Source organism: Malurus melanocephalus, unplaced genomic scaffold, assembly GCF_030028575.1.
Source record: "Malurus melanocephalus ecotype Western Australia unplaced genomic scaffold, MMel_1.1 scaffold_120, whole genome shotgun sequence".
Lineage (NCBI taxonomy): Eukaryota > Metazoa > Chordata > Aves > Passeriformes > Maluridae > Malurus > Malurus melanocephalus.
Window position 1 is genome coordinate 1,008,925 of NW_026623352.1, and position 11,954 is coordinate 1,020,878.

The 11,954-nt window shown below is 48.0% G+C and overlaps 1 protein-coding gene across 1 annotated transcript in view; it reads right to left on the minus strand.

The window, feature by feature from the left end:
- Nucleotides 1–10,473, minus strand: part of AMOT (angiomotin) — a 59,972-nt gene extending 49,499 nt beyond the window's left edge. The window contains exon 1 of the mRNA XM_057370126.1: nt 10,356–10,473. The gene's annotated coding sequence lies outside the window, so the exon portion shown is untranslated. The remainder of the gene's footprint in view (nt 1–10,355) is intronic.
- Nucleotides 10,474–11,954: the final 1,481 nt, after the last annotated feature.

Sequence of the window (11,954 nt, forward strand, 5' to 3'; positions counted from 1 at the left end):
AGCCTCGGGGCCGGGACCATTCCCTGGGGAGCTGGACAGTGCCCAGCACCCTCTGGGGACAGAAGAACCTTTCCCAAATACCCAACTGAGCCTCCCCGGCACAGCTCCAGCCATCCCCTGGGTCCGGTCCCTGCTCACAGAGATCGGAGCTGCCCCTGCRCTGCCCCTCGGGAGGATGCTGAAGACCACAATGAGGTTACCCCCCAGCCTCCTCTTCTCCAGGCTGAACAAACCAAGTGACCTCAGCCACTCCTCACAAGGCTTTCCCTCCAGACCCTTCCCCATGCCTCCTTTGGACAGTCTGTAAAAACTTAAGGTATTTTTATGTTGTGGTACCCAAAACTGTCCCCAGCACTCGAGATGAGGCCACCCCAGTGCAGAGCACAGCGGGACCATCCCCTCCCTCACCCAGCTGGCAATGCTATGCCTGATGTCCCCCAGGACAGCCCTGGTTCCTCTGTAGGAGAAGCCACCTGGGCACCTGTGGGAGCACCCACAGGAGTCAACCCCATTCAAACCAACCTGTCAAGCCACTGGAGTGAAATGGGTTTATACCAACACACACTCGCCCAGGATTCACCCCTTCATGCCAGCCAAATGCTGAAAATAAAAGAAAGTGTGGCAAGAACTGATCATGCTAACTACACATAGGAAGGATATAAAAGAGATCCCCTCTCTTCTCATCACTGCAGTGTTCTGCTTAAAACCAAAATGTACATCACATGATYGTCCAAGGCTCAGGCTACCCTCGTAGGAAATACACACCGATCTCTACTACTCTGCCACAGCTGGAAATAATGGTCAGTGTGCAAAGACGAGACTAAAGACACTTCAGTCCTTCTCCCCAAATACAACTCCAATTTTGCTGTGTTTCAGCATTTTAGCACATGATAAAATATGGCAGCTACGTTTAGAGGTTTAGCTGAAGGCTTTAGTGCCTGAAATCACACTGCAGAATCTGAACTCCTAGAAGAGTTTAACTTTAAACATTCCACAACCTTCACAGCCAAGCATGAACACATCACCTTTGTGCATGTGTCCCCATTCAAAAGCCTGTAAAAGGATCCCAAAATGTTGCTAAAAAGACTTTAGGGAGCCTTACTTTGGAAGCTCTAACAGAGTATTAGTGATGGCAGTAACACGATCAACTCTGCAGTGAAAGCAGTCTGTGCATCAGAGAGCAAAGTTGCTGTTCTGAAATGGGCTAAGCAACACCAGCTTCTCTTCAGCCCATCCCCTGTAATCAAGGCAAATCCTCAGCCTAAACAASGCCGAGAGATAACAAACTGGTCCTTCACTTGGGACTTTTTTGTGTACAAATAATCGTACCCTGCCTTTCTCACAATCCATCTCCTCCTCCAGCTTTTGCATACAGAGCGCTGGAATCCTCCCCCAGTGAGGTCACTCCTGTCCTGAACTCCCGAGGAGGACAATCTCCCAGTGACAGCTCCACTTGGCTCCTGGTCATTACCTCGTAATTGCAAAAAAGAGCAAAACAAAAAACTGAATGCAGCTGTCACGGTGTGTCCAAAGCTGATTTCATACATAAAGGTCTGATCATGCAAATACAAAGCCTGCTAAGGAGTCCCAGTTTGGTAAGGTTTGGGCCTAAGATGCCACCAGTTTCCAAAAAGAACCAGAAATGCAAAAACTGGGCACATGTCAAATCCCTGAGCTGTGAAATTTGGCCTTCATGTGAGAAGAGATGGCATCGTTCAGCCACTTACCTTTTAATCAGTTTGAGCAAAATAAATCCTTTCTGACATTCCTGACTCTTAACATTGAAAAGAAAGACRTGGACAAAAATTCAGGAAGTGGAATTACAGAAATCCCAAATGCAGCATCTATAAACATCTATTTTTTTCCCCTCATAACCRCCATTCATTCATTCATTGGAATGTTTTAATGGAAGAAATGTAGAAACACATGTAAACAGCTMATTAACATCCCATAACCTTACAGTTTGAAACGCCAAAGGGGAAAAAAAAAAAGGCAGAGCAGAAGCAGCTACWGCAGCCCATATTTCTGGATGCTGTGGGGCAGCACTGTAAGGGAAATGCACAGCTAGAAAGAATTATAAACTGTGCTGCAGTCACACATCCTGTCTCCCTCCCACATGCTCAAAGAAAATCTGGGAGTAAAGAGAGGAGGCAGAGCCATGAGGAAAGCACAGCTATTGCTTCACGCAGACACGGGGAGCAGCGAGCCCTGCCCGAGGCGCGTTCACCTCGGCTCCTCTGCTGCCTCTTCCCTGTCCAACCCACACAATGCAGACAGCAGCCTGAGCGGGGCTGCAAAAGAACAAAGCTCTGCGAAACCCAAACTCTCTCCCTTGAAACACCCTGGCCCTGTATCCTCCCTTCACCCAGCTCCCCGCCCAGGCCAGCGCTCAGGAGCTCCGGCGCTCATCTGAACGGCTGCCAGCGGAGGAAGCGAGCAGTTTCCATACACACATCACGCCACAATGTGGGAATTCAGGAAACAGCACAAGAAAGGGGTTCCTAAGAACCGTTCCAACGTACTCGGGGCCAATTTATGCAATCACACAAAGGTCACGGTGGTTGTGGCTAAAAAGCACAAAAGATAAGCGCTGCAACGGCAACTAGCTCAAAGCGGGAGAATAAATCTCAGGCTTAGGAAAACCTGGAATTGCTCCACCTACAATTTTTTAAGAGATTGTCCTTTGCATTCTTCTAAATTCCTCCATCTTAAAGTTCCTCCCTCCAGGAACGGCTGTAACTCTGGCGCCCTTTGTCCGCAGCAGCTGGAGCTCAGGAAGCTGCTGCTATGATCCCTCCTGTGCAGACACACCACAGCTCAGCTCAGCATCCACTCGGCTCAGCGCAGAGGGGCCTGAATTCATTTCCCTGGAGCTCTGATCTCGGGCCAGTTTAACACAGCTTTTCTTCTCACACAGAAAAATAAAGCATTAGCAGGGCTCAGAAGGGGCATTTAGTTCTTGGGGCCAGACAGAACATCTCCACCAAAGTGGGGGGTTCTTTGTCTATAAAATACATTATTGGGCAAAATAATGACCCTACAGTAAACAGAAACATATACAAGAAATAGTAAAAAAACWTAAGAGGAGCTGAGGRTGTTTGCCAGGTCCCAGAATGGTTTGGGTTGGAAAGGACCTCAAAGCCCATCTCATTCCACCCCCTGCCATGGAAAGGACACTTTCCACTATCCCAGGTTGCTTCAAGCTCCATCCAACCTGGCCTTGAACACTCCCAGTTTGACAGATATTCATTGAAGAAAAGGAAGTAAGCRAACCAATACMTTTGGGAATACAGATGGAAACAAGACTAAAGGAGTGTTGAGTGGTTTGTCCAAAGTCAGGCTGGGAGTTCAGTCTGCCCTCGCAGAGGCCCTGCCTTACTGCCCACACGCACAGTCCTGCAGGACCTGCAGCACTGCATTTTTTGCTGCTGTTTTACCGCCTGGTTTTAGCAACCAGCACCTTCAGGGTGGCCATGGCCACCTTTAAGTCACATGCAGAGGGTTTGGTGTGGCTGCCACATCCAGCCCTGAGCTGTAACAAAGCCTGAAAGATTCCCTCTGGTCCTGCCTTTGGGTACAGCTGGAGAGCAACTACAATTTCTGAAGGGAAACAGAATCAGACAGACAAGAGATGGAGACATGAATTATAGGAGTTATCATTCACCAAGATGGCAACAGCTATTCACAGGCRAACAGCACCAGAAATTACTGCCATGAAACTTGACATGCGTGGAATTGCTATAAAAATTCTCCTTCTCAAAACATATCAGCAAGGAACAGTTATACACTACTTATTCCTCTGGCCTTCACTAAGTAATTGCTGTGTCTTTCCACACAAGTGTATTATTTTACCAATTCTGCATAATAAAACTTTGATGACCCCATAACTTCTGGGAGGGAAGTAAGTGATACAGAAACTTCGGCATAGCCAAGTTCATGTCCTGTCTCAACTGTGATTTACACTGCAACACAGCTCCAGCTCATATGAGATTTTTTCCTGCTGTGTGAAGAGTTTTAAAAGTCTGTCAGTCTGGGAGGTACCTCTAATGGATTGTAACTCAAGTGCAGCATGGCTCCTGGGGTGAAGAAAAGGCCTGTGAGGAAGGGGGAGAAAAGGAACAGCTTAGCACAGTGAAATGTAATATAGAGGTCAGCAGCAACGTGTCACCCCTGAGGTGATTGATCAGGTACCACCTGTAAGGAGAATTATTCTAACTGCTGAACCTTGGCCCCTCTCTGTGCAGAAYTGCAGAGGAGAGCCCTGTGTCCAGGAGAGCGATAAACAACTGCCAGCTACAGAAAAASAAATGTTTCAGCTTTGCCCTAAATGCATTCACAGTGCCCTACAGTCAAATGCAGTCTGGGCAAAATAAGGACGGCAGAGTTAGTCTGGACAAAGGGATTTCCTTACAAAACACTGTTCTTCTCCCAAAAATGGACCTGAAAGTCCTTAACTCATGTCTGTTATATGTTAACAACCTTGATGCAGGAAAATTGGCCGTCTCCCTTGCTTCTCTTCACTCTTACCTCTCAAGTCTCTTTTTTAAAGAGATGTGTCTTTAAAATCTGCTGGAACTCATTGAAAGATTCCCCCAGCTTCCAGTGCATTTGGACCAGAGTGAATTATAAGAGTAAGGCACGGAGGCACTGAGCTTCAACACAGTATTTGTTGGCTCTCAAGGACTAAAGATTACCTGAAATTACAAGCAAACAAGATGCACAGCAGGTTCTGCAGCAAGAACCAGACTTGATAATCCTGACATTTCAATGACCATAAAGCCCAAGMGGGGACAACCACAGCTGATCTGAGCAAAAAGCCCAACCTCTTCAAAGCATCCAGGCCTTATAATGGTGCAGCTGCACTGATAAACACCACAGGGATGGGGAAAAGGGGGTGCTCTTTGATTTAAAGCTCTTGCAACTCATTTTTAATGTTGATATCAGAAGCAGACTAGGAAGTGTGAAATGAAAGAGGCCCAACCAAGGGCAATCCCTGGCTGGGAGCAGCCTTKCAGTGCCTGGGAAGAGTGCAGCTATGGTGTCAGTGAAACACTGAGTGCCACATACGTGCTGCAGCTCTGCTGATTGCAGGGGCAGAACCACCTTCCCCTGCTACAGAGAAGCTGTGCTGAAGAGTAACCAGCTCATTCTGAACGTGAAATTAAAAAAGAGAAATGAAAGGAGGGGGAAAAAACCATATTGAAACAAAAGAGATTATTTTCTCTTAAATAACTGCTTCCAAAAGGGCCAATTAGTATTTTTATGAATACATAGATGTGCTCCAAAAAATAATATTTTTTGTGGCTTACTACAGGGGAGGCTGATAATTAGAGAGAGCAAGATAGCAAGTTACAGGTAATTGATTAACATTTCATTTTCATGCAAATAAAAGACTAAAAATAGAACTATGGAACAAAGTCTGATTAGATTTTACAATCAATTTCAGAAACTGCTGCCACATTCTGGAAGAGCACCAGCACTCTCTGCTGGTGATCTTTGTTAAACAGTTATCAAGAGAAAAATGAGGAATGAAATTGCATTATGTTCTTGATATGAAATGCCATTTTTGTTTTAAATTGATGATTAATTAGATCCCTAACAATCTGGCAAACAGCAACTCTAGGAGCCGGTTATGCTTTTGGAAACAACGCAGTCATTACTAAGAAGTGCATTTACCCTGGGCAATCATCACTCACTGGAATAAATTCCTTTGCCTCAAATAAACATCTGATGTAAATGCTTCTCTCAGCAGAAAGCACTTGTGTGGTGCTGTAACACAAAGCTGGTGTGAGAAATTCCCATGATGCCAGATCCCTTGGCTACACCCTGACTTTCCATCAATTTTTGAGCTCTGCCAAGAGAAGCAGCTCTCCTTAAAAGAGTCCCAGCACAGCTCCAACACCTTCCCCGATGGGAAGCACAGCAGGAACATTGCGATGCTTTCATCAAAGCAAACCTGGCCCAGCCCTGCCTCTGTCCCACCCATTGCCAGAGAGCTGGAAAAGCTTGGATTCCCTCTGCCCAGGATGCACCCAAGCCATGTCTCCTGGATCACCTTACACACCTGAGCCAGAGCCTTCACGGGGACAAACGGGCAGCAAAAATAAACCCAAAGCCAAGCACCTCAGGTCACAGCTCCTAAACTGTGCTCGGATCAGGCACCAGGAAGAAGGGTTAAAAACTGGCAAATGGAATCCATGTGCAGCTCGTGGAAGTGTGGGAGACAAAAGAGACRATGTTAAGGACAGAGTATTCATCAGCAAAGGGCTCAAGTTTCTTGGCTTCTGCCATCTGCTTCCCAAAGGCCATTTTTCAAGGTGGCTTTTTGTTCTTCAGCTTTGAATGGAGCTGAGGAAAGACATCCTCCTCCTTCTCAGCTAACGAACTAAAGCTCCATGCACATTCAGTGGCTTAAAATACTTTGTCTTTTTAATTCCCCAGGGGCAAGAAGGGAATGCAATGTCAGAGATGGGGTTTTTCTCCTGAGATTTGAATCAAAACTTTAACTGACACAGCTGACCCARAGACCTCAGACACCTCCATACATATTCATTTACAGTAGGGTATTAAATACATAAAGACATCCAGTGTTTACAACAAAAATGCACAAGACTTCATCATGCAGTAGGTATCTGTATATTATGTGTAGCAAGATACACAGCCCTTTTGACTATTTTCCTTAATGAAATAAAAATTGGGAAGAGCAGCTCCTGATTTAGAGAAACAGCAGAAACAGCTCAGAGCCCTAAAAAGAGCACACAGAGWGGTAAAAATAAGTGAGTTTTAATGTAGTCACAAGTYAAAGTCAGGAATAATTGTTCTAACRCATTCTRCTCCTGACAAATATCAAATTTAGAAGAGCTTCACATCTGCTGAGAGTSCCAAGGAACCTTTTAAGCATTCAGGGATCACTGACACTTGGCAGAGGGGACAGAGTGACAGCCAAATGCCAAGCACAGCTCTGAAACACTGCATGAAGAGCAGTGCCTAAGTGCCTCCTGCCTTAGGGGGCACAGCAAGTTTCCCACTGGAGAGAAGAACAAGRGCTTTCAAGCATGAAGTTTGCTGTTTTCCAAGGAATTTAATATCGGGTACATAACAAGATCCAGCCAGAGACCAGTGATGTACAAGGAACAAGAAGATGCTCAAAGCCTTGAGCACCTACAGGAAATTAMCATGATGAGTTTTTTAATATTATTAACTACATATGCCAGACTGTTCTTAAATATACCTACCCACATTCCTACCCACACCTTTACCTTCGTGCCATAGGAATTCTGTACTCAGCTCTGCCCCTTGATCATGAATGCAAATTCCTGAGCTTCAGACTTCAAAGCAAGGCAGAATTAAAAGTCACGGGCACAGGACAGGGACAGCATCGAACCCTCCCTGTGCAGGAACCTCCACCTCGTGTTCAACTCCACAAACACCTCYTTCTATCAAGACTGGGAAATTCAGGGATTTATGTGGAGCTTCCCACAGATTAAGTCAATAAGGRAGCCCAGCAGTGCCTCATCTCCTTCCAAACACTGGTAAATGAAAGGAAATGGGAATGTCTCCTGGGGTTAAGGAAAGAAACAAGTGAGYGCTCCACAAATGTGCAAGGGAAGAAAGCAAAAACTTCATTGTGTGGAAACACATTTCTCCAGGAATCATCTTCTCTTCTCCTCCCACCCCTAAGAGCAGCACATGAGAATGTTCTTACAGAAGCCACCATCACCTACAACCCTGGTAGAGGTTTATTTGTTATTCCTGACTTTTCTATTTTTTTCTCTTTTTCCCCCTCACCCTCCCTCATTCTGCTGCTCAAAATGCCTATACTTCCTCATTTCTCCAGGGCCTCCTGTGCCACGTGCAGCACATTCCCAGTACCACCAGCACCACTGTGAGCCCCAGTCATGCCTCACTACCCAAAGCTTCCAGCATATGAGACTGAACCACACTTAACAYAATACAGATGAAAAAATTACAGCACAGAAATATCAAGATACAAGTCTGCCCAAGAYCCTAGGGGAGTTAGGGACTCATTTCAATGCAACTTGCAATTAGYATCCCTTTAAGTTACATTTGAAAATTACACCAAGATTAAGACAGCTCAGGCAGAAAGGCAGAGTGGATTTTTCCASCTTTATTTGTAGCTGCTCTCATATCACCAGCTTTCAAGGAAATTACACAACACCTGACTAACACAGGTGCAGATCTTTTAGTGGTAAGAAAGCTGCTACAGATCACCAGATTCAGGAATTGTCATCAACAGCACGGTCTACACCTGCTCTAAGTTAGACATGGCAATGGTCCAGTGGGGGAACCTGCTGTAGAGACACAGTGCCCTCATCATGATCCCTCAGAAACACCGGGCTAAAGCCAAGGTGGATGGAGTTACTGAGCAAAGRTTTACTCACTGAGAAGGTGAAGTGCAAAGCCAAACTCAGAAATTTCTCTGCCTAACRAGAGCGTTGCAATTAGGTCATGGCTCAGCAAAAGCATTCCCACAGAATAACCAAGATGTGACAGCAGGGACTTGGAATGAGAACAAGGATTTCATCCACATAGTCCTGCTGCTGAATTATGTGGGTAAACAGTGGTCCTGATGCAGCCAGCTCCCAGCAGGACACGCAGGTGGCGGCATACGCAGACCCACATCAGCACAAGCAAACTGAATTCCCAAACAGAAAAGTACACATTCACCTTTGATGAAATTTGACAAAGTTCAGAGCAAGTTTCAGGTCAGAATTCCATTTAGGTCACGGATGAACTGGATCCAGAACTACAACCCCTTTTTTTTGTATCTTCTGGACTCCAGTTTGAGTAATGCTTCTTATTTCCAATCCCTATTTCTGCCATAAAACTCCATCAGTTCTACACCCAATGCTGCCCAGTTCAGGCTGYACGTTTTGGTAAACACGAGACCTTTATTCAAACCACAAGGAACTTCAGTAGAACACTCTCCAGACTGCTTTTGGTCACTGAAACTCCCTCCCTTGGATCCTGCACACGGAGTTACCTGTCCTTGGGGCAGACAGGTCAGGAGAGGGGAGATTAGTGGTTTAACGGGATCCTGTTCTGATCTAGGAGATTAATTTACAAGGCCGTGCCTTTGGACACTGCCTTCTTCAGTGTGGCACTTCAGTCTGCAACTGGGATTTCTCCTAATTAGATTGTACTCYTAATTATTTATGCCCTATATTATCAACAGAGGCTGCCCAAAACCTRAGCCTTAATAAGGATAATTGGAATAATCATATTTTTTCCCTCTTTCGTAAAGCACCTTGAGCCTTGCTGATGAGAAATGCTAGGATGTGATTAGATGCTTAATGAAAAATTAGCATTATAAAGTGGAATAAAAATGAAAAATGGAAAAATTCTAGTTTATACTGCATTGGAGCTGAATTAGGGATCATTTATCAGAGGTGACATTGAAAATTTTAACCTGAAAATTGAGTGAGGGATCTTCTTTATGCATGTCATGATGGGAGAGTGCTGGAGAGGATGCCAAGGAGCAGAGTCTGGGCCTGGATGTTGTGAAAAGCCCGAACAGCCCCCGAGGAGCCCGAAATATGAAAATACCGGGCTATCCCACCCCACACAGCCAGTCCTTGGCTGGTTCGAGCACCTCGAAAAGCAGCGGGGGTTTAACATCACCCCGGTCCCTGCATCCACCTCAGCTCCTCCACACTAAAGATCTGGCATTCCAGCTCTGTCCTTCCTCAAAAAGTATCCCGGAATTGAGGCAGACGGGATGTGAGCTGCTCGGACCATGCGGTAAAAGTCACSATGAATATGGATGGCCCTGCCCGACTCCATCTGTGAATGAAATCCACAAATCGTACCGGGCATGGCCAAACCCAGACACGGATGCAAAGCTTTTAACCCTTTGGGGACTGTCACCCTCCAAATCTGTTCTCTAAGAGATCAAATCAGGAGGATTTTGACATGTTTCTGTGAAATTCAGAGCCGGGCAGGTGCGGGGGGAGCTCCGGCGGGTGCCTGGGGCGGGCAGGAGGAGAAGGGCAGAGCAGGAACCATCTCTGTTGGCTGTAACAAAACATGCCCGGCACACCTGGAGCTGACAATGGAGCCGGGAAGGGCCGGGCAGGGAGCAGGGAAGGCTCGCACACCCCTCAGCAGCCCCGAGCCCCGCCGCCTCCCCGCGCCCACCCTGCCCCAGCGCCCCAGAACCGCCCCGGGAAGGAGCAGCACAGCCCGAGAGAGCGGCGGGGACACGCGGGGACAGCCGGGGACACTCGGCCGCCCTGCCCCGCCTGGAGGGGCCCGTCCGGGGCTGCTCTCGGGGACAGAGCCGGCCTTTCCCCGCGGCCTCGCCCCGCCCGCCCCGCCCCGCGCAGCGCCCTTACCCCGCGGCGGCCCTCAGCTCCATGGCGGCCGCTCCCCGGGCCCGCACGGCGCTCAGCCCCAACGGGGAGCGCCGCCAAGGGCCCCCCGCTGACCGCCGGGGGGAACTTTCAGCAGGCGGCTGCAACTACGGCGCCCGGCATCCCCCGGCGGGCCGGCGAGCGGTGCCGGCCGGGAGCTGTAGTTCCACACGGGCGGGGAGCGCCTGCGGCCAGCGCGCCTCGGCCGGGGAAAACACCGAACCACGGCGGGGAAAAGATGACTGAGAGCACCGAGCCCAGCCTGTGAGCGATCCCCACCCGCTCAGCCAGCCCAGGGCACTGAGTGCCTCGTCCAGTCAGCCTTTCAACGCCTCCAGGGTTGGGAACTCCAACACCTCCCTGGGCAGCTCCTTGCAATCTCTAATCAGCCTTTCCGTGAAGAAACTCGTCCTAATATCCAGCCTGAACCTCCCCTGTCCTGTCAGTGGTTGCCTGGGAGCAGAGCCTGACCACACTGGCTGCCCCCTCCTGTCAGGGAGTTGTGCAGAGCCACAAGGTCCCCCCTGATCCCCCTTTTCTCCAGGCTGAGCCCCTTTCCCAGCTCCCTCAGCCGCTCCTGGGGCTCCTGACCCTTCCCAGCTCCATTCCCTTCCCTGGACACGCTCCAGCCCCTCACTGTCCTTCCTGAACTGAGGAGCCCCAAACTGGATGCAGCACTGCAGGTGTCCCTCAGCAGTGCCCAGCACAGGGGACAGTCACTGCTCTGGTCCTGTGCCACACCCTGGCTGGGACAGGCTGGTGCCATCGGCCGCTCACCCACCTGGGCACACCTGGCTCCTGTTCAGGTGCTGTTGACCAGAACCCCCAGTGCCTTTCCCAACAGGCATTTTCCAGCCCCTCTGCTCCAGCCTGATGCATTCCATGGGATGCTGCCCCTGAATTTATACTGTTTACTTTTTATCAGCCCCCTTGACCTGCTATGTCTATTACCTTCATCACATCATGAGCTTTCTGCAACAGCTTTGCTTCTARTCTTTCTTCCACAATGTTTCTGACAGGGACCATTCCTTGCCCCAGAAAGACTCTCAACAAAAGCAATAAAAATGTAAAAAGCCTAACTGTCAAAGAACTAGTAGTAAGCAAAGCTTGAAAAAAAAAAAAAAGCCCCTGGAAACTCTGTCACTGAAGTACTGAGCTGCTGCTCATCAAGTGTACAGCTCAAGTGTAGTCTCACGTTTAGGTGTTCCAGCCATTTTTATTTAAAATTTATTTGTATTTAAAGCTGAGTATCTCTCTGGCCATGCTGTGCAAGGTTTGCTGTGYTGAACACAGAACAGCACATAAAACATGTGGAAACAAAAGGACATTTTACAGATGTGAGTAGGAAGCATCCAAAGTCAGGTGGAAAAATGCTTTCAAGTAGACACATCTGTGTTTACAGAGCATTATTACTGTGTGCTGTATTTGATTACAGATAGCTTTGTTTTGTTGCTTTTGATGGGGAGAGGAAAAAGCCAGCAGAGGTAGTGGCCACACACCAACCTTCCACTGTAAACACCCAGAAAGGAGGGCTGGGGGGAAAGTCTGTTATTGCTCCATGGGAACCCAGCAGCACAGGGG